Below are 27681 nucleotides of genomic sequence, written 5' to 3'. Positions count from 1 at the left end.
AGACAACACTTCCGGTGATGGAAAAATGTATGCCGATTACGTCCTGAGGGTTCAAACGTAGATCCTCACGTATGAACTGTTCGACTTCGAAAGCTCTGGGTCGTGGATGTTCGGCCTGAAACGTTACTTTGATCGTTGCACGGAGGTACGAGTGCGCCATGGTGTACGTTAGTACTGGACTCGATAGACACAAACACCGCGACGCGGAAGTAAACACCGCCGAGAGCGGAGCGTCGGACGGCGCGCGGAGCAGCTCCGCACGCTAGCACGGCTGCGAGCCGACTGACCAACTGAGCTACCGAAGCACGACTCACGCCCGGTACTCACAGCTTTACTTCTGCCAGTACCTCGTCTCCTACCTTCCAAACTTTACAGAAGCTCTTCTGCAGAAGAGCTTCTGTAAAGTTTGGAAGGTAGGAGACGAGGTACTGGCAGAAGTAAATCTGTGAGTACCGGGCGTGAGTCGTGCTTCGGTAGCTCAGTTGGTAGAGCACTTGCCCGCGAAAGGCAAAGGTCCCGAGTTCGAGTCTCGGTCGGGCACACAGTTTTAATCTGCCAGGAAGTTTCACAGCATCACTATGTTGCGACGGCTGCTGTGGGAGTCAGCACCGACACAAACAAGGAAGGAGAGAAGTTGCGATGGCCGGTGACGGGAATCAAACATCATCTGTAATAAACACTTTCACGTACCCGTGGTCTAGGGTTAGCGTCTTTGATTCATAATCAAAACGTCTTCGGTCCCGGGTTCGATCCCAGCCACTGCCTAAATTTTGATAAATAATCAGCATTGGCGGCCGCAGACTTCCGGCATAAGAAGTCAGCCTCATTCTGCCAACGGCTTTGTCAAAGAGGGCGGAGGAGCGGATAGAGGTTCAGGGCACTCTCTTGTCCTAGGGGTGGGAAATTGCCCCTAAAGGCGGAAGAATCAGCAATGATCAACGACATGAGGATGCAGAAGGCAATGGAAACCACTGCATTAAAGACACGTAACGTGTATCCACAGGACATGTGGCCTGTAATTGAAGAAGTGTCATGATGATCTCTCCATTGGCAAAAGATTCCGGAATAGTTCCCCATTCGGATCTCCGGGAGGGGACTGCCAAGGGGGAGGTTACCATGAGAAAAAGATTGAATAATCTACGAAAGGATAACGTTCTACGAGTCGGGGCGTGGAATGTCAGAAGCTTGAACATGGTAGGGAAACTAGAAAATCTGAAAAGGGAAATACAAAGGCTCAATCTAGATATAGTAGGGGTCAGTGAAGTGAAGTGAAAGGAAGACAAGGATTTCTGGTCAGATGAGTATCGGGTAATAGGAACAGCAGCAGAAAATGGTATAACAGGTGTAGGATTCGTTATGAATAGGAAGGTAGGGCAGAGGGCGTGTTACTGTGAACAGTTCAGTGACCGGGTTGTTCTAATCAGAATCGATAGCAGACCAACACCGATAACGATAATTCAGGTATACATCCCGACGTCGCAAGCTGAAGATGAACAGATAGAGAAAGTGTATGAGGATATTGAAAGGGTAATGCAGTATGTGAAGGGGGACGAAAATCTAATAGTCATGGGCGACTGGAATGCAGTTGTAGGGGAAGGAGTAGAAAAAAAGGTTACAGGAGAATATGGGCTTGGGACAAGGAATGAAAGAGGAGAAAGACTAATTGAGTTCTGTAACAAGTTTCAGCTAGTAATAGCGAATACGCTGTTCAAGAATCACAAGAGGCGGAGGTATACTTGGAAAAGGCCGGGAGATACGGGAAGATTTCAATTAGATTACATCATGGTCAGACAGAGATTCCGAAATCAGATACTGGATTGTAAGGCGTACCCAGGAGCATATATAGACTCAGATCACAATGTAGTAGTGATGAAGAGTAGGCTGAAGTTCAAGACATTAGTCAGGAAGAACCAATACGGAAAGAAGTGGGATACGGAAGTACTAAGGAATGACGAGATACGTTTGAAGTTCTCTAACGCTACAGATACAGCAATAAGGAATAGCGCAGTAGGCAGTACAGTTGAAGAAGAAGGGACATCTCTAAAAAGGGTCATCACAGAAGTTGGGAAGGAAAACATAGGTACAAAGAAGGTAGCTGCGAAGAAACCATGGGTAACAGAAGAAATACTTGAGTTGATTGATGAAAGGAGGAAGTACAAACATGTTCCGGGAAAATCAGGAATACAAAAATACAAGTCGCTGAGGAATGAAATAAATAGGAAGTGCAGGGAAGCTAAGACGAAATGGCTGCAAGAAAAATGTGAAGACATCGAAAAGGGTATGATTGTCGGAAGGACAGATTCAGCATACAGGAAAGTCAAAACAACCTTTGGTGACATTAAAAGCAACGGTGGTAACATTAAGAGTGCAACGCGAATTCCACTGTTAAATGCAGAGGAGAGAGCATATATGTGGAAAGAATGCATTGAAAGCCTCTATGAGGGTGAAGATTGTCTGATGTGATAGAAGAAGAAACAGGAGTCGATTAAGAAGAGATAGGGAATCCAGTATTAGAATCGGAATTCAAAAGAGCTTTGGAGGACCTACGGTCAAATAAGGCAGAAGGGATAGATAACATTCCATCAGAATCATTGGGGGAAGTGGCAACAAAACGACTATTCACGTTGGTGTGTAGAATATATGAGTCTGGCGATATACCATCTGACTTTCGGAAAAGCATCATCCACACAATTCCGAAGACGGCAAGAGCTGACAAGTGCGAGAATTATCGCACAATCAGCTTAACAGCTCATGCATCGAAGCTGCTTACAAGAATAATATACAGAAGAATGGAAAAGAAAACTGAGAATGCGCTAGGTGACGATCAGTTTGGCTTTAGGAAAAGTAAAGGGACGAGAGAGGCATTTCTGACGTTACGGCTAATAATGGAAGCAAGGCTAAAGAAAAATCAAGACACTTTCATAGGATTTGTCGACCTGGAAAAAGCGTTCGACAATATAAAATGGTGCAAGCTGTTCGAGATTCTGAAAAAAAGTAGGAGTAAGCTATAGGTAGAGACGGGTCATATACAATACGTACAACAACCAAGAGGGAATAATAAGAGTGGACGATCAAGAACGAAGTGCTCGTATTAAGAAGGGTGCAAGACAAGGCTGTAGCCTTTCGCCCCTACTCTTCAATCTGTACATCGAGGAAGCAATGATGGAAATAAAAGAAAGGTTCAGGAGTGGAATTAAAATACAAGGTGAAAGGATATCAATGATACGATTCGCTGATGACATTGCTATCCTGTGTGAAAGTGAAGAAGAATTAAATGACCTGCTGAACGGAATGAACAGTCTAATGAGTACACAATATGGTTTGAGAGTAAATCGGAGAAAGACGAAGGTAATGAGAAGTAGTAGTAATGAGAACAGCGAGAAACTTAACATCAGGATTGATGGTCACGAAGTCAATGAAGTTAAGGAATTCTGCTACATAGGCAGTAAAATAACCAATGACGGACGGAGCAAGGAGGACATCAAAAGCAGACTCGCTATGGCAAAAAAGGCATTTCCGACCAAGAGAAGTCTACTAATATCAAATACCGGCCTTAATTTGAGGAAGAAATTTCTGAGGATGTACATCTGGAGTACAGCATTGTATGGTAGTGAAACATGGACTGTGGGAAAACCGGAACAGAAGAGAATCGAAGCATTTGAGATGTGGTGTTATAGACGAATGTTGAAAATTTGGTGGACTGATAAGGTAAGGTATGAGGAGGTTCTACGCAGAATCGGAGAGGAAAGGAATAAGTGGAAAACACTGATAAGGAGAAGGGACAGGATGATAGGACATCTGCTAAGACATGAGGGAATGACTTCCATGGTACTAGAGGGAGCTGTAGAGGGCAAAACCTGTAGAGGAAGACAGAGATTGGTATACGTCAAGCAAATAATTGAGGACGTAGGTTGCAAGTGCTACTCTGAGATGAAGAGGTTAGCACAGGAAAGGAATTTGTGGCGGGCCGCATCAAACCAGTCAGTAGACTGATGACCAAAATAAATAAATAAGTAAATAAACACTTTCTGATTAATAGAAAACTTTAGTTCTATTAAGTAAAGAAACATATGTTAACTTTAATATGTATTAGTAATTCCTGCTACCAGTAACTTTTTTAATTTTTTGTTTTATGTTTAATCTAACATAATACAACGCGTTTCGAACATCTTCTGTTCATCTTCACGCGTGAAAACATACATACATACATACAGAGAAATGTTACTTAAGTATAAACCGTCTTATACTACAAAATTGTTAAGGCTTTCGTGGCCACTTGTTGACAAACTGCGTATTGGCTTCTGTCTCGAGTTCTTCGGCCGACGTTCATCTAATGATTTTACTGACAAGGAAGATCAAAGACTGTCTTAGATTGGCAAAGGAGAAAAGGGACCCACTTGCAATGTCGGGAATATACCGTATACCATGCACATGCGGAAAAGTTTATGTCGGAATGATTGGACGATCAATTAACAAAAAAATGGTTCAAATGGCTCTGAGCACTATGGGACCTAACATCTGATGTCATCAGTCCCCTAGAACTTAGAACTACTTAAACCTAACTAACCTAAGGACATCACACACATCCATGCCCGAAGCAGGACTCGAACCTGCGACCGGAGCGGTCGCGTGGTTCCAGACTGAAGCGCCTAGAACCGCTCGGCCACACCGGCCGGCGATCAATTAACACCAGGATCAAAGAGCGTAAGCGGCATTGCAGGTTGGGGCAGGTCGAGAAATCAGCCGTGGCAAATTATGCACTGAGTGAGACCGACCACCTAATAAAATTCGCCGACCCGAAAGTTCTGGCTGTAGAGAAGCACTGTCACACGCGCTTGGTCAGAGAAGCTGTAGAAATACAAAAACACGCGAACAGTTTCAGCAAGAAAGAGGAAAGCCTTAAGGTAAACGGATCCTGGCTTCCCGTACTGCAGCGAACGACCGTCGCAGGTAGCAAGAGGAGAACCGCACCGGAAATGACTGCGGAGAAGTCGTCGGACGTTGGCACGCCAGGTTCTTATAGTCTGCGACCGCGAGCTCGGCTCCAGTTCAGCACCGGCAAAGGAGGGTGAAGCTTTGACAATGCCAGCCACTCATGCTGGCGAAACGTCAGTAAAATCATAAGATGAACGTCGACAGAAGAACCCGAGACAGAAGCCAAAAAGCAGTTTGTCGTCTTCAACTAGATTAATCTAGAACTCTTTGTCCATTGTTTGTTACTGTTGCGGCTGGTGCGGCATTTGGGTGGCGGGGGAAGGAGGGGGGCCGTAGGACACCAGAAATCGACGTCAGTGATGTCTTCTGCTGGTTTTCTTCCTTGTGGTTGATTATGTATGATATCACAGCCTGTATAGGATGCAGATAGGTCTGCATCAGGTGTGTGTTACGAGGCTGTGACATCGTACATAGTCAACCACAAGGAAGAAAACCAGCAGAAGACATCACCGATTTCTGGCCATCCACTGCCCCCCTCCTTCCCTCCAAATGCCACATCAGCCGCTACAGTAACAAACAATGGACAAAGGGTTCTAGATTAATCTAGTTTAAGACGGTTTATTTTTAAGTAACATTTTCCTGTATGTGTGTATAAACGCCTGAAGATGAACGGAACATGTTCGAAACGCGTTGTATTATGTTAGATTAAACACAAAACAAAAAATAAAAAAGTGGCTGGTAGCAGAAATTACAAATAAATAATTATCCCGCACGGTCACGGTACACAAACATAGCCATTATGGCCGAGAATAAATTTGTTAAATTGATTCTCGCGTTTCCTGTGCCTCCTACACGCAATCACATTACTCGCTATTACTACTCGCAGAACGCAGGCTAAGCGACGTCTTCGCGTTACTCAGTTGTATGGTTGTATGGTAACCGGGGACCTAGAAACGACGGAGAGTCTCCGTCCTCGCCGCAGCCGCAGTGGTCCACAACCCCACGACGACTACCGCAGTCCACTTCAGCTCTCCGCCGCCCCACACCAAACCCAGGGTTATTGTGCGGTTCGGCCCCCCGTGGACCCCTCCAGGGAACGTCTCACAAATGACGAGTGTAACCCCTATGTCTGCGTGGTAGAGTAATTGTGGTGTACGCGTACGTGGAGAACTTGTTTGCGCAGCATTCGCCGACGTAGTGTAGCTGAGGGGGAATAAGGGGAACCAGCCCGCATTCGCCGAGGCAGATGGAAAACCGCCTAAATACCATCCACAGACTGGCCGGCTCACCGGACCTCTACACAAGTCCGCAGGGCGGATTCGTGACGGAGACCAGGCGCTCCTTCCCATTACTCAGTACTGATGTTCTCGAAGTCTGCGACCGAACTGCGCCGACCAGCGATAGGCGGCCGGTTAAATCAGCATTAACAATGGACGCTGAATTCAGTCTTCCAGGAGGTGTGGCGCTGTCCTCTCTTTCCATTGGCGGGCGGGTCAGCGCGTTTAGGATTCCGTTCCGCGGCACTGCGTTGGTCAACGTCCATTCGATGCCTTAGGGCTGCACACACTATTGGGGAGCAATCATCGTACCATAGGATGGACCTGATCGGCTAAAACGGTTACATAATTCTTGACACTAATACGACCTTGCAAAGTAACCATGGGGTACATGTTATATCACGATATACTCGTAGCTGCCCAAATAATCACCGAATCCCCGATATGTTTCACCTTTGGACAGTTAACTCGGCCAGAAGTTAGTGTGAAACAAGACTCACTCGACCAATAATCCAGGTCTTATGGCTTCGACACTAACTGACGATGGTTCTGAAATTTCATCTCGTTCTAGAATTCCCTGCTTTTGGAGCATCCTTCGTGTTGTTTTGATGTTTCAGGGGTCCCAAATGCGACATTCAGTTCTGTAATGGCTTTTGCAGATGTCGTCCTCTTATTTTTCGTCATAATCCTCTTCAATGACCGTCTGTAATGATCACTCAACAATCATTTTTGTCTGCATTGTGGCTTACCGGATGATGTTTCTCAACTTCGCTGTATGTGGTATAAATCTTCGATGCGGTGCCTCATGGAACACCAAACACTTCGCCTCTCTTGGTTGGAAGCGCCCATTAAAGGAGTTGATAAAATACTGATATATCGATGTGTCGATGTTTCTCTCGGAAAATGACGATTTATGCCGACCATTTCCTACATTCGATATATCGATTTCGAAATGAAGACGTCGAGTGCCGATATTACTATTATTATTGTCGTTAATTCTCCATTTAGGAGAGCGTTAAACATAATTTTCATGGCACTTTTTTGTCTCTTTCTTTTCTCTTCCCAAAAACCTCTCATATATTCACTGTGTTTCTTCTTCTTCTCTTCTGTCCACTTCTTTCCTGGTTTCTTCTCTTTTGGTGTTTCCTCGAATTTTTGTTTCATAATTTTTTCTCTGTATTTTTCTCTGTTTGCTATTTCTTCTGTGGAGATATTTAGTTTCTTGAGGTCTTCCATGGTTTCCTTTGCCCAATTAGTTTTCATCGTATTACTCATCACTATATTAAAAATCTTCTTTATCAGCCTATTTTCGTTCATCTTATAGATTAGCCCATAGAATGTAGCCCTTCTGTTTCTGATGCTGTCTGTAATTGGCTCTGTCTGTCTTTTGTCTGTCTTTTTATCAAGATCTCCTGTCTCTAAACTGGCCCATAGATCTTTCTCAGAATTTCCCTCTCTTGATTTTCCATTTCCTTGTTTTTCAGCTTCTCTTGATTACCGTCGTTTCTGAGGTACACAAGGCTTCTGGTAAGACTACTGTTTTGTAATGTCTTAATTTGGCATTAACGGAAGTACTTCTTTTATTGTGATGGTTCCATGTAAGTCTGTAAGCTTTTTGTAGTTTTGCAACTCTTTCTTCATTGGCTGTCGAGTTTAGTTCTGTTTTCTGTATAATCTCTCCCAGGTGTTTGAACCTTTCTACTCGTGTTATCTTTTCACACTTTCTTACAAATGGGTTTCTGTCTGTGGATTTTGTGTCCAACTACTGGGTTTTTTCATACGAAATTTGTAGTCCTGTTCTGGCTGCGATTTCATGTAGGGTCTCTAGGGCTTCTTTGGCTTCTTTTCTGTTATTTGTTACGATGGCTATATCATCGGCAAAGGCCAGACATTCTATGTTGATCGTTCTATTTTTGTGTCTCCCCATCTTTACCCCATTGACTTCTTTACCACATGTCCTGATTATTTTATCTAAAACTGCGTTAAATAAAATGGGTGACAGGCCATCTCCCTGTCTCACTCCTGTCTTGATTTCCAACGGTTCTGAGACGTATCCCATGAACTTCACTTTGAATTTTGTATTTGTTAATGTTCCCTTGATTAGTATTCTGGTCTTGTTGTCTACCTTCATTTCTTCCAATGTATTGATAAGTGTTTCTCTGTCTATGAAATCGTAGGCCTTCTTGGAATAAACAAATATAGTTTTGGTGTTTCTGGACTTTCCCGTTGTTAGTATTGTTCTCAGACACCAGATCTGTTCACTGCAGGATCTTCCCTTCCTGAACCCTGCTTGGTACTCTCCGATATGTGGAACTATCTGAGAATATAGGCGATTTGACAGAGCTTTGAGTAGAATTTTGTACGTCACAGATAGTAAGAAAATTACTCTATAGTTATTAGGGTCTGTTTTGTCCTGTTTCTTGTGGAGAGGGTGTATTATGGCTGACTTCAATTCTTGTGGCACCTTTTCAGTTTCCCAGATATTTTTGATTATTCTGTGTATTTTGGGTGTAATGTTTTCATGGTCTAATTTCCACATTTCTGCAATCAGTCCATCTTATTCTGGTGCTCTGTCATTTTTCAATGATTTTATTTGGGGGTTCGGAGTCCTGTTTAGGTTCTGGTTTTGTAAACTGTAATCTTTGTTTTGGTTCATCGCAGTTGAGTAATGTGTCAAAGTATCGAGCTAATATTTCACAGTATTTCTTCAGATTTGTCTCCAGTGTTCCAACTTGTCTTTTGAAACATAAGCTTGGAGGTTGATAATCTGTCATATTTTCTAGGAATATTCTGTAAAAATTCCGTATGTTTTGTTTCTGGTGAAGTCCTCTTCTATCTCCTTCAACCTGCTGTTTTCGTAACCTCTGTTTTCTCTGTGGATTATTTTTGAAGTGTTTTACTGGATCCTGTTGAATTCTTCCCATTTGTCTTGTGTTCTATGGCTGTTAAATTTTTTGCAGCCTCGTATTGTGTCCTCTATGGCTCTGTCCCATGTCATGCTCCACCATCGATGTTTGCTTTTTCTCGGTAGTTGCCCCAATTTTATAAGTTCTCTCATTTTTCTGACAGTTCTGTCCAGTTGTTGTTGCTGATTTTTGTAATTTCTTCTATTGTTTCTTTCTTGTTTCGTCGCAGGTACTCTGGATCTGTTCTGAAAGATCTGTTGAGTCCCTTGATTTGCCTGTTGGGTATAAATTTTGCTTTGATTTGGAGAAGCTGATGATCAGTTTTCTCTAGCGTGGTCTATCTAAGATTCTCCTAGAGCATTGTTGGGAGATTTCCAAGTTACTAGTTTTCTGTGTGGTTTCTGCAATTCCGTTGACATGATTTTCAGCTCAAAATTCCTGCAGAAATTTATCAAGTTCTCTCCATTTTTGTTTGTTCTCTTTTGTGCCGTGTGTTTCCCTGTCTTGTCTCGGAATTTTCTTTCCTTGCCTAACTGGGCATTGAAATCCCCTAGTAATACTTTTTCGTGATTCCTGGGCATTTTGCTGGTAGTTTCTTCCCAGAACTCCTCTATCCCAGAATTCCCTCTTCCCAGAATTCCTCTATCATCTATGGGTACTTCTTGTTATAGTTATTTGTAGGGGCATGTGCATTAATTAGTGAATAGGCTTTGTTTCCAGATCGTTTCGTGAGTGTTGAAATTTTTTCTGTTTTTAAGGTGAAATCTATTACAGAGTCCAGTATCGATTTATTCACTGCAAATCCTGTTCCGAAGAGTTTGAGATCACTTCTTCGAATGGTTATGACTGGTTTTCCCTTATATATTCTGTAATAATTTTCCGAATCAAAGTGGTTCTCATCTGCGAATCGTGTTTCCTGTATTGCCATAATTTTGATGTTGAATTTATCCATGGTGTGTGTTAATTGTTTCAGTTTACCTGGCTTCAGTAGTGTGTTTGTGTTGAGTGTTCCCATGTAAAATATTCTCTTTGACTTGAGGGATTTTGAGAAGCTCCGATTCTTCTGTTCATGACGTGCCTGATCCCCTGGAATCAGATGATCAGGTCTATTAACCAGTCTCACTGACTGGGGCCGAGAGTAGTGGATTCTTTCCCATTGTTCTGTTATGATTATTGGATTGTGTTGAGGTTTTGGTGGTGAAATCACGAAGGATCTCACATAATTTCGACTGGAGTTTTGAGTTTCAGAAGATTCAATCACAGCCAAGCCCACAGAGCCAACAGACGCTGACCAGAGTACCGGTGGCCACCACACAGACATGTCTGGATTTTTATTATTATCTTACATTAAATTTGTTTCTCGGTTTTCGGTAAATGATCGAAATTGTTCTTTTTCACTTTTACTGTGTGGAGAAGTCTTACTACTTTTTGAGCTTTCATCACGTCCAGTCTTTCTCTTTGGCTGTGTGAAACAAGTATAGGTGGCACAAAGAAGAAGTCCGATTGCACTGAGGAACGGAATAGCTGGATTACCGGTGTGAAGAAATAGCACACCAGTTGAATTAAAAAACCATTTTTAGAGCAACTAGTGTGCTATTTCTTCACATCAGCATTCTTCAAAAACAGATGCTGAATATGATGAACCAAAATGTAAATGACAAGATTGGTCTTTGCGGTGGCCGGACACATGCGAATGGGAATGCTGACTTAATCGGCGCTCGGCGCTACCAACAGAAACTGCTACGTTTAACTTCACGACGCTGTTTTGACATTACAACTGCTAGGTCGCTGGTGTTGGCAGGAATGAAAAAACAGAGGACATGAAGTGTTCCGGACAAACCCGATACGTGACGCAACCGAACGACGGGCCCAGCGGACATCTTTTATAGTGCCACTTATGTGTAGTTATATTCGTTAGCAAAGTGGTTATCGCCAAGCGTCTACGTGCATCGTTTTCCTTTCAATTCTTGCTCTAAGGAGGATAGGCAAGTTGCTAACTTGTTGATGTACAGAATACCTAATAATAAATCAATACTTAAATAAACAGCTCTAAAACTGGCAGTATATTTAGAATATGCAGCCGGTATTTTTTATAGGCTGGTAAGTCATTACTTTTACTATCGATATATGGATACTTCTTTCCGATATATCGATGGCTGATAGTGGCATCTTTTAAAAATCGATATTCTGATTCCCGATATTTTAAAAAATATGAACAATCGTAACGCCCACCATACGAACACCAACAATTTGCACCCTTTCTAATTCTCGTAGCTCCGACGTAATGCACTTGCAAATCGTCTCGGACCATGACGTATTTGCAACGTAATGAGGACACTCAACTGGCGCCGTGCGTGGTCAGATACAGCAGGGCAACCGGAAGTCTCGGCTTGCTTCTTCACTTATGTTCAAGCATACATTTCTTGCGGTGTTTCCAAATTTTTGCCCAAGCCCTGTATGTCTGGTGTAATCGTGATTGTGCAAGTGGCAACACTAACAAGGGAAACATACACGCAACGGGTCACCGATTTTGCTCGGCGCTCACTCGGTCGTAGCACATAGCTTAATGTAACGAGTTATGCTCTAGTACGACGTGCTTCCCAAACTTTTTCGAGAGACAGAGGTTCAAAGCCTGTTGAATACCATACGGGAGCATCTCTCGTCGAACGTGGTGGGCGTTAGTGTGACCGCCTAAGACAGAGATTATAACTCTACACGTACTGCATTCGAATCACTTCACTTTTCTTCTCTCTATTTCCATCAAAAGTATGGCTACGACAACTCGTGTTCTTCGGAAGGAAACAATTACAACGGTGTTAATCACTGTAGTACATTCGTGGCGAAGTATAATAAAAAATGATGATGAAATGAGAATATATTTATCCAGACATTCATGTACCTGCCGCAAAAATGGCACTTATAGACCTGTATGATTTCACTTCGACATGCACGTGTATGTATCGATAAATAACTGATAGTTTCAACGCTATATCTCTGTTATACTTCGACACGGTCGAATCAAAATAATTATGATTATTATCTTTGTTCATTTCCGAATAAAATGGCTAGTTGTAGCGATGCAAATGTTTGGAGGAAGATTAGGAAAAAAGTGGTCCGATCAGAATGCGGTAGGCCGGAGACTTCTAGGCTGCCGCCTTAGCCGGTTGCGCTAACGCCGCTACTTTACGCGGCCGCTCTTGTGTGCTCCTGAAAAGGCTGAAGAAACTTTGAACTAGATCATAAAATCAATGTCTTGGTCACACAATATTTTACTGACCACGCGTCTACTTGCCGCTGCTAAAGTTTTACGTGCTGCAATCCGACCAGTCTCAGCGTCGTGCCGTGGAATCAGAAAGGGCCTGCAAGCCTCCCAGGGAATCTACCACTACACGGATTGTATCAGAGCTCGGATCTTCGACAGTGACCGCTGGAACACTTTGTCTTTTGACGAGAGTGTTGTTGACTGACGGTATTCCAGGCGTTTTCGTAACTGAGCGTGCAGTCTGGGAAACTGGTGCTGCTAACCTGTTTTCCAAGATGGCTTTCACGATCCCTGCTACCTGTGTTCCAAGATGGCTTTCACGATCCTTGCCAAGTGTGGTCCGTCTTTGATCTGCTAAAACATTGCCTTGTGCCATACCTGAAGTACGGACAATACTTACCGCAGTTGTTATTCAGAGAGCCCACTCTGTGATACATCCAATGACGCCTCAAAACATTATAGTCGGCATTTGCTGGTTATGCCGCATAATAGTGAAAGCTGTTAAACTGAGATAGTAACGTCTAGCATGTAAATTGGGTTGAAGAATGATCCATCTTTAACATTGGATTAAAGTTGTCCCGCGTCACCCACGCACTGGGTGGGGCGGCGGTTCGAGTGTGGTACCATTTAATGTTCGCCTCGGAGACAAACAAGAACGTGTTTCATGGTAGCTTTAGAACTCAGAGACTGCTTTTTGGAACATCCACAATACTGTTAAACCAGTGATTTACTTTTTCCGAAGTTAATTTCGGGCCTAGCCACATCGTCAGACAGTTATGAGTAATTCTTGAACATATTTCTCTATTTTTATTCTATAATATAAAAGAGTATAATTTATTTCATTTTTTATGACAAATTTTACACTGTTTTCAGGATATATACATGCTACTACCTTCAGAACAAACGAAAAGCCCAGATTTTGGTTTTTTCACAATCTTGGCCAAAAATTAAAAAAAAGAATATAATATAAGGCAACACTTGTCTGATGATGTGGCTAGGCCCGAGACTAACTTCGGAAAAAAACATAAATCACTGGTTTAACGGTATTGTGGGTGTTCTAAAAAACAATCTCTGAGTTCTAAAGCCATCGTGAATATAATACCGTTAAAATCCACTGTTAAAGATGGATCATTCTTCAACCCAACTTACGTGATATATCGGAGGAATAATACGTTGCGAATGAGGTTTCCAATTAGAAGTTATGAAATACTGGCCCGTCCTATCCTCGCAGCATGGAGGTGGGTCCCACGTGACACGATATTCAAGGGCCATTGAGTAGAGTGTCGTAAATTACAACTCTGTGCCCATTTCTGTTCCTCCGATTACAGCGCCACCTATGGTGAAACGAAGAAAATTCTTCACGCAAAACCTGTGTAAACTGCAGCTATTTTGCCGTAGAATCGTAATCTACGATAAAAAACGGGGTTCCCATTGCAGATTTTAGTGCTGTCCCGCGTCACCCACGCACTGGGTGTGGTGGCGGTTCGAGTGTGGTACCATCGAATGTTCGCTTCTGAGACAAACAAGAACGTGTTTTTAACACATTCATCACTAACCATTATCGTACACCTCACATTATAGCTGTTGTATTGTTCACAATAAATGATCGATTATCCCACAGTCGACTTCAATGCATTTGCTCAATCTGGGGAGAACATGTTGTATTGCTGGTCTGACTGCCTCTGCAGTTTCTCTAGAGGTGTAAGACACATACTTGCGCACCATTAGCCAAAAAACAAATGTCCATTAAATGTATTATATCACGGAAAACATTTGGAATACGCCGTATGTCCATATAAAGTTGTTTACTTCAAATGAGCGTTCCTGTCATATCCCTAAATAATGACCATTCCTCCTGGGACACCCTGTAGATACCATAATTCCACCGACAAGCCTTCAGCCAAAAAAAAGTCTAGGAAACGTGAGCTCTAAAATACACTCCTGGAAATGGAAAAAAGAACACATTGACACCGGTGTGTCAGACCCACCATACTTGCTCCGGACACTGCGAGAGGGCTGTACAAGCAATGATCACACGCACGGCACAGCGGACACACCAGGAACCGCGGTGTTGGCCGTCGAATGGCGCTAGCTGCGCAGCATTTGTGCACCGCCGCCGTCAGTGTCAGCCAGTTTGCCGTGGCATACGGAGCTCCATCGCAGTCTTTAACACTGGTAGCATGCCGCGACAGCGTGGACGTGAACCGTATGTGCAGTTGACGGACTTTGAGCGAGGGCGTATAGTGGGCATGCGGGAGGCCGGGTGGACGTACCGCCGAATTGCTCAACACGTGGTGCGTGAGGTCTCCACAGTACATCGATGTTGTCGCCAGTGGTCGGCGGAAGGTGCACGTGCCCGTCGACCTGGGACCGGACCGCAGCGACGCACGGATGCACGCCAAGACCGTAGGATCCTACGCAGTGCCGTAGGGGACCGCACCGCCACTTCCCAGCAAATTAGGGACACTGTTGCTCCTGGGGTATCGGCGAGGACCATTCGCAACCGTCTCCATGAAGCTGGGCTACGGTCCCGCACACCGTTAGGCCGTCTTCCGCTCACGCCCCAACATCGTGCAGCCCGCCTCCAGTGGTGTCGCGACAGGCGTGAATGGAGGGACGAATGGAGACGTGTCGTCTTCAGCGATGAGAGTCGCTGCTGCCTTGGTGCCAATGATGGTCGTATGCGTGTTTGGCGCCGTGCAGGTGAGCGCCACAATCAGGACTGCATACGACCGAGGCACACAGGGCCAACACCCGGCATCATGGTGTGGGGAGCGATCTCCTACACTGGCCGTACACCACTGGTGATCGTCGAGGGGACACTGAATAGTGCACGGTACATCCAAACCGTCATCGAACCCATCGTTCTACCATTCCTAGACCGGCAAGGGAACTTGCTGTTCCAACAGGACAATGCACGTCCACATGTATCCCGTGCCACCCAACGTGCTCTAGAAGGTGTAAGTCAACTACCCTGGCCAGCAAGATCTCCGGATCTGTCCCCCATTGAGCATGTTTGGGACTGGATGAAGCGTCGTCTCACGCGGTCTGCACGTCCAGCACGAACGCTGGTCCAACTGAGGCGCCAGGTGGAAATGGCATGGCAAGCCGTTCCACAGGACTACATCCAGCATCTCTACGATCGTCTCCATGGGAGAATAGCAGCCTGCATTGCTGCGAAAGGTGGATATACACTGTACTAGTGCCGACATTGTGCATGCTCTGTTGCCTGTGTCTATGTGCCTGTGGTTCTGTCAGTGTGATCATGTGATGTATCTGACCCCAGGAATGTGTCAATAAAGTTTCCCCTTCCTGGGACAATGAATTCACGGTGTTCTTATTTCAATTTCCAGGAGTGTATATCTGTTTAAGATCTATGAGCACTCGTTGATCTTTGATACGCTGAAACACATCTCTTTGTAACGGTGACCCTTGACCATATTAAAAGGCAATCGATGCTAACGTTAAACCTCTGCGGGGAATTTTTGAGAAACTTCTGACTGTGAGATAACCTAATGGGTACAGAGCAATCAACCTGCGATTCGTTTCCAAAACACTTCAGCAGAGTATAACCAACAGTATACAGGTGGGTCAGCACAAGTTCTAATTTTACGTATTAATATCGGTCACCAGCTTAATAGGCATTCCCGTATCAAGCAATATAATAAAGCAGAAGGCAATTCTAAGACTAACCTAACCTTCCTTGACACAGACACTAAACGCTTTCTTTACATCTGTGCACACTACAACACAGTAACCTAACCTTGCAGGTAAATGTAGCACTAACTTGGTAGTCAGACAAACAAATCCCCAGTGAGATAGCAAGCAGTAACATATGCCTCACGACAACATGTACCTCAAATGAACTAGATGCAGCAGTTTATAGAACCAATCACCAACACACATGAAACTAATAGCAATACTAACAGGGAAGGGCATGAAATGATTTTGACTTAAATCAGGGGGTCTATTAATTACCATATTCTACAACATCATCGCATAGTACAGGGGCTCTATACCTGTGCATTAACCAACTTGGAGTAGAATAGCCAAAACAGTAAACATTTCTTTCTTAAACTCAGTTTGAAGCAGTTAACCAGAATGCAAATCTAATTACACTGTCTCTGAAGGAGACTTTGCTTTGCTTTATTAACTAACTAGCCTAGTACATGAGGGCTGAAGAACCGTGACCATTAACAAAACTACACAAGTATGTATGAGAAATGATAAGTATTCTCATCAGTAATTATTAATTAAGTAAAGCACAATAAACTATTATTCTTTAAATAACATATGTATTTTGATAAGCAATCTTTATCCTATTCAAAATATAATTGGCTTTGCAAATCCCAACACAACATTAAATTCAAATTCAAACACTTTCTCATGAAATGAACACTGATTAAGCTTTGTAATTCTGATCAAAGGTCATAAATGCTACAATTAATAATTTTTTTCACTTCAAATCAACATTATTGGTCTTTTAACTAACAACATTATTAATTGCAGGCAGCTTTTCAAGTAAGGCAAATTATTTAAGAAAATGACCGCAAATTGATTTAAAAATGCACTGGAAGTGGAGTATATCTCAAACTATAAAAAATAACTTTAAATACTATACCTCCAGACACTAGAAAGCAATCACAACTATTTTTAGAGCTGCCGATTAAGTCTTTCCATAATGAATAAGAACACTCGGAATTATATTCACTAGAATGGGATTCCTGTCCGGGTTTGTGATTTGGGATGATCACTGGTGTAAGACAGAGTATTGGCAACACCACATTATTATTAAAATCTAACAGATTTCACAAATACCTGGTCCATTGGCAAAAGGCCAAATATAAAGAGTTTAGCGGAAGACTGGCGGCACTGAGGCGTAATTTGCAGAGACTGTTAAAATGGCGGCGATGTAGTCATGTCAGTACTGTTGGTCTCGCCCTATTACGACCTTCTTGGCGTCGGAATTATATTTTTACTTGGCCAAAAACATTGCCATGGTAATAGTATCACCAAATGCAGCACGAGGCCAATACATACTGCTCTCAAGCTCCTCTGACGACGACCCGCCACTGCTAGCGAGGTGTTAACCACAGCACTGTTCGGCCCAGACACACCTTTTCCACTCCTCCAGGCTACTTCCGTAGCTGCGGGGCTTCCCCACGTCTTTCATATTCAACCTTACGTTTCCTAACTATAGAACAAGTCATTTACAGTACTTATATACCAATCATTCCACTAGTCATTTAAATCCACAAGCACAGTTTAAAAATTGTTCAAAAAAATTCACGTAACTGAAATACGTATACATAGTCAAAGAATTTCCATGACAGAGCACTCTACATAAGAAACACTATCAAGCTGACACAGAAATATCGATACAGATACAAAATTGGTCGAAAATAGGTGTTACATCTTCTGCTGCAAGCTCTTTGCTTTCCATATTATCAGAGGTAATATGAAACAATATATATACATACATACATACATATATATATATATATATATATATATATATATATATATATATATTATTGGTGTTTTGCCCTTAAAGAGCGCATTTGGACTAAACTACATGGCCAGTTCCTTTTGCTGCCTTCCTTGCTGCCCAAACTTCCCTCATTCGCTCGCTGTGTTTCTGTTTCCGGTCCTCTGTCCATGCTTCTTGTCGGCTTTGTGTCTTCGGCTTCATCTTGATTGCCTTTTTGGTTGCCCATATTTCTTTCATCTTCTGGCTGTGATCTTGCTTGCGTTCTTCGGTCCATTTTATGCCTGTTCGTTTGTCGCATTGTATCTCATGTAGTTTACTTTTCTTAATGATGTTTCTGAACTTTATTCTGTCGTTTATTGTGTCTGCTGTTATGTTGAGCTGGTTCAGGTCGTTTTCTACCTCTGCCACCCATTTGTTGTTTCTAGTGGTTACCCAGTCAAAGATCTGTTTGGTCAGCCTGTGTGATGGCATTCTGTATAGGTGTCCATAGAATTGTAGTCTGCGTTTTCTAATCTTTTCTGTGATTGTCTCCGTATGTTTGTACAGTTCCTCTGTAGGTTTCTTGATCCATATTCCATTGTTGTTAGTTGCGCCAAATATTTTCCTAAGTATTTTCCGTTCTACTTTTTCTAATTGTCTGATACGTGTATGCCCTAGGATTAGTGTGGTCTCTGCTGCATATAGTGCCTCGGGGAGCACCACCGTGTCGTAATGGCGTAATTTGGCTTTTTGTGAGATAGACTTCTTGTTGTAATGATTCCACACTACTTTGTATGCCTTGTCCAGTTTGGTCTTTCTCTCTTCGTTTGAGTCTCTGTTATGTCCACTCATTTGTAGTGTTTCACCGAGGTATTTGAAGTTTGCCGTTTTGTAAATCGTGCCATACTTTGTGTTCAGAGATGAGAGTTTCTTTGTGCTCATAAACTGTGTCTTTTCGTAAGAGATCTGTAGTCCAGTTTTGGAAGCGATTTCGTGCAGTTTTTCAATAGCGTCTTTTGTTTCCTTTATACCTTTCGTGACAATCGCCAAATCGTCTGCAAAAGCCAGGCATTTAATCTGTAGGTTTCCTAAGGTTATCCCCTGTTGTGATGTTTCCCATTCTTTTATGACCTTATCTAACACCAGATTGAAAAGGAGAGGTGAGAGGCCATCGCCTTGTCGGACACCTGTGCGAATTTCAAAGGGCTCTGATAGTTCCCCACAGAACTTTACTTTGGAGGTCGTGTTGGTTAAAGTTTGCTCTATGATAGCCCGTGTTTTGTTGTCTACTTTGTATTCTGCTAGAATTTTGAAGAGAGTTTTCCGGTCGATAGAGTCGTACGCCTTTTTGAAGTCAACAAAGGTAATGATCAGGTTCTGTTTGTGTTGTAAAATCATTTTCAGGTTCCAAATTTGTTCCGCACAAGACCGCACTTTACGGAAGCCTGCTTGGTATTCCCCAATCAAGTGGTCGGTTTGGCATTCTAGTCTGTTCAGTAAAGCTTTAGAGAGGATCTTGTATGTGACTGGTAGTAGGGATATTCCTCTGTAGTTGTTCGGGTCAGTCTTGTCACCTTTTTTGTGTAGTGGGTATATCAGGGCAGTTTTCCAGTCGCCAGGAATTTTCATGGTCTTCCAGATGTCTTCCAAGATCCTGTGGATGTCTTTGGTGAGTTCTGGGTCTTGCAACTTCCAGATTTCCGCGATGATCCCATCTTCTCCTGATGCTCTACGATTCTTGAGTGACTTTATTATTTCTTTAACTTCTTATAGAGTTGGAGGTTCACTATCTGGATTGTATGTGCTCGTTTCTGTCATCATTTCTTCCATGGGAGGTCCGTGTTGAGCAGTTTTTCAAAGTACTTTGCCAGAATGTCACAATTGTTTTTGGTATTGGTTTCTAGGTTCCATCCGGTCTTCTGAAGCACAAGTTGGGTGGTTGATATCCAGTCATATTTTCTCTGAACGTTCTGTAGAAGATTCTTGTATTGTTCTTCATGAAGTCCGATTCGATCTCTGTCAGTCGCCGTTTGTCATACTGTCGTTTTTCACTGCGAATGATTTTGCTTGATTGCTTCTGTGTTTTCAAGAAGTTCATCCAATTCTCTTGGGATTTATGGCTACTAAATTTTTTCCATGCACTGATTCGTTGGTCAATAGCTTGGTCACATGTGTGGTTCCACTAACGGTGTTTCCGTGTTCGTGGTGCTTGTGCTAGTTTCATGGCCTCTCGGATTCTTCGTGAAAGTTGTGTCCAGTCTGTCGTTTTCTCCATTTTAATTTTGTGTAATATTTGTGTCTGGTTTAAAGTAACGTATTCTGGATCTGGTCTAACAATTTTGTTCTTCTGGAGCTTTTTCTTGGGCAAAAGACGAATCCTGATCTGTAGTAGGTGGTGGTCTGAGTCGAAGTAGCCTTTACGGGTGTCTACGTTCAAAATTTCTTTTTGTGAGTCTTTCTGCACTATTACGTGGTCGATTTGTAGTTCTTGCCTTCCGCTGGGGAATTTTCATGTGGTAAGTTTTCGTGTTGGTTTCTTGAATTTTGTTGACACAATGGCGAGGTCGTGGCTTTTGCAAAAGTCTATCAGATGTTTTCCGTTTTTGTTGGTATCCTTGTGTGGAGTATGTTTTCGTGTGATATGTCTGTATATCTTTTCTTTTCCGAGTTTGGCGTTGAAGTCTCCCAGTATTATTTTGACTCTATGTGCAGGAATTTTTCTGATAGTTTCTTCCATTGTCGTCCAGAAGTCATCAATTTCGTCCGGGTTTTTCCTGTTGTAGTCATTAGTCGGTGCATATGCGTTGATTATTGTGTAGGATTTATTGGCTGATTTCACTGTGATGGTGCTGATTCTTTTGTTTGGTGACGAAAAGTCGATTATGCTGTCCGTGATGGACCTGTGTACTACAAATCCTGTGCCAAAAAGCCTTAGGTTTTTCAGTTGTCTCGATGGTTTTCCTTTGTATATTCTGAAATTCTCCGTGTTGAAATGGTCTTCGTCTGTGAATCGTGTTTCTTGCAGTGCACATATTTTGATTTGAAATTTTTCGAGAGTGTCTGTCAGTTGTTTCATCTTTCCTGTCTTCATCAGTGTGTTCACGTTGAGTGTGCCGATGTAGTGTTTGCGTTTGGTCTTGAGGGAGTTTGAGAAGCTCCGATTCTTCTCATGATGTCCGTGAGCCCCCGGAATCCGATGCTCACGACAATCCCAGACTATTGACTGGGGCCCGGGGTAATGAGATTTTTCTCGTTGTACCATCATGATGTTTAGTAGTTGGATGTATGGCATGCTGCCGAGTACAACCTGACTTTCCAGATCAGGAGGTTGGTTGAGGGCGCCACTGGCATGTGGAGCAGACGCCTTTTGTAGCCGCCCACTGTGGGAACAGACGCTACTAGTAGTTTTGGTCCGCCCCGTGTATTTCATTTCCTCGGTACCACCTATATCTAGGAGGCATTCCCCTATCCGCCACCTGGGGAGGCGCTCGGTTGCGGGTCTACTAACCGCCCCGATATATATATATATATATATATCTGTGTGTGTGTGTGTGTGTGTGAAACAACTAAAACAGGACCAAAAAAGTCCAAATTGTTGGATTCATTTATAGAGTCTGTCATACAACATGTAACCCTAAACATTTCACAAACTTGTCAAGATATCGGCACAAGGTTCTGCGGCAATCTATGACTCAATAAACTGCAGCTATTGTGCTGTATAGGTAACTCTCCTAAAATTTTATTATCCAAGATACCGATCCAAAAATGTTTTCGTCTTCCTGGCAGATGAACTGTTTTCAATGCAATTTGATATCTCTTTAAAAGAGAGCACAAGAACGAAAGAACTCGCAGCAGTTTGCGTCATTTCGATTCCCACGTAAATATTGTATAACAGAGGTTGAACCTCAATGTTCAGAAAGCCTTGTTCACTTCGTGTAACACAGGGCCCAGCTTTAAAGTGTACATTTTTGCTCCAGAAACACTGCGCTTCCTGTAGCACCGGTTTCGAAATACTGGAGGTGTTCACACTTCTTTAGGCACGTCCTTTATACAAGTTATCTATATTTGCAGGCAAGCATGAAATGGTCTTTACTTTTGTATCACTCTTCTGTTGCCATTCTTCTTTCTGTTTAATGTAATTAATATACGGCTATAAATAATGAAGCAAATTTGTATGGAATTTTACCTAATTATTTTATATAGTTCTAATTTAACGTTTAACAGGCCCATCACCGTGACAGAAAGCAGTTCGTTACTTAGTTCATACAAACGACAGTGGTTTTTCCGATACAATGGAATTCATTTGGAACTGCTATTCAAACAGTGTCGCAGCCTCATTTATACTGTTTTGTTAAGGGTAATTTCCAGTAAGTTATATGCCATGCTTAAAATCTACTTATGTTACCACTTCCTAAAAGTGGCTTTTGGCATTTGAGTGTTTTCATCTTCCCATCCAGACAGGACACAAAGTAAAGTCATTCAGGATTACAGAGAGAGTGCAGAAGATGTGAAGTCTGCTGCAGGCAATTTGTCATACTGTAATTGCTTATCGATATCTTGAACGAACTGCAAAAAAGCTCAACAAAGCACTCTAGACTGTCATGACTCCCTGGAAACGTGGGAAGCAACTGAAAAAATAGCACGAACATGGCAGTCTACACCAACCAGTGCGCCATTTTGTTGAAGCAGTTACATTGTAACACCATCTGCGAAACATTGTTACACATAACCGCTTGTAGCTCTTTCTGTCTTCAGCTTCTGTTCATTCTACGTGTCTACGACGCTCATTCTGTCAAGTTAAGGTTGAGTTCTTCTTGACAGTGCATTTGTCGACAGGTCTAGGGACGAACAAAATCAGATTATGACATTGCTGCCTGAATAACATACCTGAAACCCTACCTAGTTCTATACATCAAGTAATAATACAAACACAGAGAAGACGATGTAATGGAAATGATGCTACTTAATCTAATTTTTTAATGGGAGATGCGCTTCCTTAAATATAAGTCTATATTCCTGAATAGATGATGTAAAAGAAATCAAAAACAAGGCCAAACTAGGTTTCAACATTCAGTTGTTTGATTATGACAAAAAATAATTTGAGAGGTGGAGTAACCACAAGTAAAACTTTGTAACCAGTCGAACACATTATGAAACCGTTCGGAAAACTTCTACGACGAAAGAACCCACGCCGCAACAAGTTTACTAACGATTTTGTCTCCTTAGCTGCTTCATGTAGCTCGGTGACTGTATAACTGAATGTTGAGAACTATATAGTGTAACTGAATGTTTTAACTGTAGTTTACAACATTCAGTAATACGTATATACAGTATAACTGAATGTTGAAAACTAGTGTTTTTTTTTTTTTTTAAATTAAAATCCACTTACGCTGATTGCGGTGTATATGTATATACAGTATAACTGAATGTTGAAAACTATTGGATTTCAATTTTTAAAAAACCACGTTGCGGACTGGAACACTGAAGAGTGATAGGCCTATACGTCCGACAAATCTGTCAGTGCTATTGCCACATTTGCAAAAGGAGTCGTTAACAGAATGTGCTTTGAGACTCGGTACTGTGTCTGTGATAGTGGACCGGAACGCAGAGTGTCAAGTATACACATGGCTCTTTCCCGCGAGCTATTTCTGAACAAATGCATATTGAAATTATATAAGAATGTTGCATTCTGGCCGGAGAGGTCAGAGATAGCGGTCATGTGGGCATGAGGCATGCTTGCTTGTATGAGTGTGTTGGTGTTTTCCTTTCTGAAGAAGGCTTTGGCCGAAAGCTCAATGTGTAAGAGTCTTTTCGTTGTGCTTGTGTCTGCGACTCAACGTAGCATCTTTACGGTGATAGGAATTTATCGTTTTCAAACCATTATTTATATTCCATTTTTTGATTATATCAGAAAATGAAATGGCAGATGGAGTAACCACAAGTAAAAATTTATAGGCAATCAAACACATTATAAACCCGTTCGGAAAACTTGTACGACGAAAAGAGAACCCACGCCCCAACCAGTTTACTAACGAATTTGTCTCCTTAGATGCTTCATGCAGCTCGGTGACTGTCGTACTAGCTGCCCCGTGTCATAAAGTTCGATTTCGGCATGGTCCACTGCCAGCCGTATAAATCAACAGTGCATACATGGTCTTCGGTTGCGTCGTGAACGAAACTGCCTAAAACTGTAGCAAACGTAGCCATTTGAAACGAAATTGAATGCAGCCGCGGTCTATGAGACCCGCTCTGTTCGAAGCGGTAACTATCGAGCTATTATGTACCTTCAAACCGCTGCTATGAGTTACTTTTTCGCCAAGATTCATGGCAGTCACCATATTTAGATACTGGAGACAGTTATCTGCTCTATGTATTGCTGACAAAAGCAGTTACGTGAAAACTTCATACTCTTAGGAATCTTTTACTACCCGTGTGCGTCAAGCCCAGGTTTCTCGCTCTTGGCAGGACTGTTGACACACTGCTTTCGGCCACATTCACAGTTTCAGCCTCCATTCTTGTAGGTGTGGTGTTTGGTAACTGGCAAAGAGGGCATTGCCAGCTTCAAGCTTGAATATTTAAAAACGTTCCACATCAACCCATAAGTAAACACAGGTAGTCTGTGAGACCATGGAGAATATTTTCAGAGTAATACAATGTGTGACAGTTGCTTTCAAGAAGCTATCTTGTCAGTATTTTTAAGTGGGATTAATACGGGTCGTTTGATATGGTGTATCTGGTGTTTTAACAATATCACTTCCGGTTAGCTTTCAACAAAACGTTCTAGGGTATCATGAACCAGCCGCGTGCCCTGGTGTCAATTTATTGCTAACTCCGCTTAGATTACTCCCGTGCTGGCATATATGCAGACTTATATTGCTTGGTACGTCATTTTAATTTCTTGTAAGTATTGTAACTCCCTCACGGCAGAACGTACGAAGCAGAAGAGAAGAGAGAAGATGCCGCTATTACTTTCAGCACAAATAAGAAGGAATAACTGAAAAGAAGAGAATTCTTGAGACAGTTTTCTTTCGCACTTCTGCTACACCATGTTCAGCAGAGGGTAATGTCAAAAACTTTCCCAAAAAAGTTAACTGAGAGAACTGGAGAGCTTTGTGGTGTGAAAAGCTCTAAAGTGGAGCTCACGACGAGAGTGTGTGGACCGCTAGAGCAAACACATATAATAAAAACAGACATGTTTGTAAAAACTGCAAGAAATACATTTGCCTTGAACATTCTGTTAGTGTGTGCCAAAATTTATTTTTTGAGGGGGGTAGGGCGTCAAAAGGGCCGACTTGGAGCAGGAGAGGCACCACAGGACGTTTTAATTTCCACTGTCTATACTTTTACAAATAAATTCATAAAAGTTTGCCAGCATGACCAGGAAGGATTCAGAATTCACACTCATAGCAGTGGAAGTTCGAAAACATAACGAAGTAATTTTTTTACATGTAAAATTTCATCATTTTTTTCACTTACTGATGGCAGCATTTGTTGCTATAGGTACACTTTTCTTCATAAATAAGAGAGATGATTCGATGAATTTTGCACAGCATACAAACCACACTTAAAGGTTTATGAAACTCTAGATTTTTCCAAATCTATTAAAAACTGTGGTAAAAATTGAGATAATTAACTACAAAATTTGTGTTTTTTTCTAAACATGAAATTTAAACTACAACAGATCATTCGTTTTTTCAGAAATTAAATAAATTCTAGACTTTCATACACTTGTAAGTATGGTATGTATGCTGTGCAAAATTCATCGAAGAATCACTGTAACTTAAGAAGAAAAGTGTACCTATAGCAACAAATGCAGCCATTAGTAAGTGAAAAAATGATGAAATTTCACACGTAAAAAAAAATTATTTTGTTATGTTTTCGAATTTCCACTGCAATGAGTGTGAATCCTGCGTCCTTCCTGGTGATGGTGACGAAGTTTTTTGAATTTATTTGTAAAAGTGTAGACGCTGGAAATTAAAATGTCCTGTGATGCCTCTCCTGCTCCAAGTCGGCCCATTTGACGTCCTACCCCCCCTTAAATTGATATATTTAAGTGATCGTTAAAGGTAAAACGTCATTTACTAACACTTCCCTCCATTATATATACCGGGTGATCAAAAAGTCACTATAAATTTGGAAACTGAATAAATCTCGGAATAATGTAGATAGAGAGGTACAAATTGACACACATGCTTGGAATGACATAGGGTTTTATTAGAACAAAAAAAAAATACAAAAGTTCAAAAATGTCCGACAGATGGCGCTTCATGTGATCAGAATAGCAATAACTAGCATAACAAAGTAAGACAAAGCAAAGATGATGTTCTTTACAGGAACTGCACAATATGTCCACCATCAATCCTCAACAATAGCCGTAGTCGATAAATAATGTTGTGAACAGCACTGTAAAGCATGGCCGGAGTTATGGTGAGGCATTGGCGACGGATGTTGTCTTTCAGCACCCCTAGAGATTTCGGTCGATCACGATACACTTGCGACTTCAGGTAACCCCAAAGCCAATAATCGCACGGACTGAGGTCTGGTAACCTGGGAGGCCAAGCATGACGAAAGTGGCGGCTGAGCACACGATCATCACCAAACGACGCGGACAAGAGATCTTTCAAGTGTCTTGCAATGTGGGGTGGTTCTAATAAAACCCCATGTCATTCCAAGCATGTGTGTCAATTTTTACCTCTCTATCTACATTATTCCGTGGTTTATTAAGTTTTCAGGTTTGTACTGACTTTTTGATCACCCTGTATATAAAGCGACGGAAACTGTAAGAGTCTGTGAGGCCAGCTGCATATATTGATGTCGAGATTCCAGGTATGTGCACTCCTGGGTTAAAGGCACAGACACGGAATTTAGTATCGGCTTAGTGGAATGATCGTCCAATAAAACGATATTTGACCTAAGCTGCATGTTGCCCCCTTCTCAAGCATTTGTTGGCTGGAAGTTTCGAAGTCACGTGCCGAGCCTGCGCCTGTTCGCATGTGCCTCTGACCAGAGGCGCTGGCCGCTTACCGTGGATGAGTTGGCACTGCCGCCACCAGACCTGTCGTAATCCGCGCGCACGTGTCTGTGCATTCCTAGAAAAAGCAGCGACCTCTCTGCGGCTCCTTACCCCGACCTTGGCTGCAGCAGGGGACTTGCACTGCATCGCCAACAGCCCTGGGTGTCCGCGCATTTGGAAGCAGACCAGAATAAATAAAATCCACTTGCAGAATAACCTTCCCTCGATCGCACTACGGTGAGTTCTTTATTTTTTATCATCCTCGTTTTCTGTCTTTTTTTTTTCTTCCCCCCTCTTCTCCTTTTTTTGCTCTCCAGTCAAGTGCTGAACTCCACCTACAAGTTAAATGTTGAAAGGGAAAAAAAAATGAAATAAAAAGAGAACGCTTGAGGACGCGGAGGAACGCCTATGCTAGCAGCAAACAAACGACGACTTGACAGTTGTAAATGCGCTGGCGGCCGGCCAGCGGGCGGCGGTTTGCCAAAACCGGCGACGTCGGCCTTCGCGAGACCGCATCGCAACTTTCACTGCGCCGCGCCGCGCCACACCGCGCGACACGCAGGCGCCGAATTCTGCGAGCCGCCGCCGAAACAAAACACACGTACCCGTACCGCCCATCGCGTACTCCACCGCCGGCCCGTACGCGCTGTACGGTCTTTCATTGGGGTCAAGTGCAGCTCTCGGCCGTACCAGATTCATTGAGGGAGCGAGGTATCCCCTAAATCAGCGGCCGGCCCTTGCACTTGGCAAGTGGGGCACGGCGGGCGCACGACGGTTGAAGGGGAAGTCGTTGGCACACAAGAGTCTGCCCGAAGACA

The sequence above is a fragment of the Schistocerca americana genome, chromosome 1 (assembly GCF_021461395.2).
Source record: "Schistocerca americana isolate TAMUIC-IGC-003095 chromosome 1, iqSchAmer2.1, whole genome shotgun sequence".
In the NCBI taxonomy this organism is placed as follows: Eukaryota; Metazoa; Arthropoda; class Insecta; order Orthoptera; family Acrididae; genus Schistocerca; species Schistocerca americana.
Note: the sequence above shows the minus strand (reverse complement) of the source record.